Source organism: Odontomachus brunneus, unplaced genomic scaffold, assembly GCF_010583005.1.
Source record: "Odontomachus brunneus isolate Ranch 3 - 2012 unplaced genomic scaffold, Obru_v1 Obru_scaffold_240, whole genome shotgun sequence".
Lineage (NCBI taxonomy): Eukaryota > Metazoa > Arthropoda > Insecta > Hymenoptera > Formicidae > Odontomachus > Odontomachus brunneus.
This window is the reverse complement of record NW_022639690.1, coordinates 117,048-117,287: the sequence shown is the minus strand read 5'-3', so window position 1 is coordinate 117,287 and position 240 is coordinate 117,048. Positions and strand designations below refer to the sequence as shown.

The window sequence follows — 240 nt, the reverse complement described above, 5'->3', positions numbered from 1 at the left end:
TCCTGCTAGGCCGGGACTCGAACCCGGGTCTTTCGCTTGCCGGGCGACTGCTCTAAACCACTGAGCTATCTGACGCTCCACGCTCACGACACTCTCCTGTTTCTAGATAACGCTCAGAGATGCCTTTCGGAAGCGACATCTCTGGCGCGATCCCAAGCGCACGGCGACTACAGAGAGAAACAATGTTACTGTACCAAATGGTACAACTGTCAGTCTCTCAAAGTCAAAGGTTGCTATCCC

The 240-nt window shown here is 53.8% G+C and overlaps 1 protein-coding gene across 3 annotated transcripts in view; it reads right to left on the bottom strand.

Moving 5' to 3' along the window:
- Positions 1-240, bottom strand: part of LOC116852612 (SEC14-like protein 2) — a 158,808-nt gene that overhangs the window by 52,043 nt on the left and 106,525 nt on the right. The gene's annotated exons all lie outside the window — the stretch shown is intronic.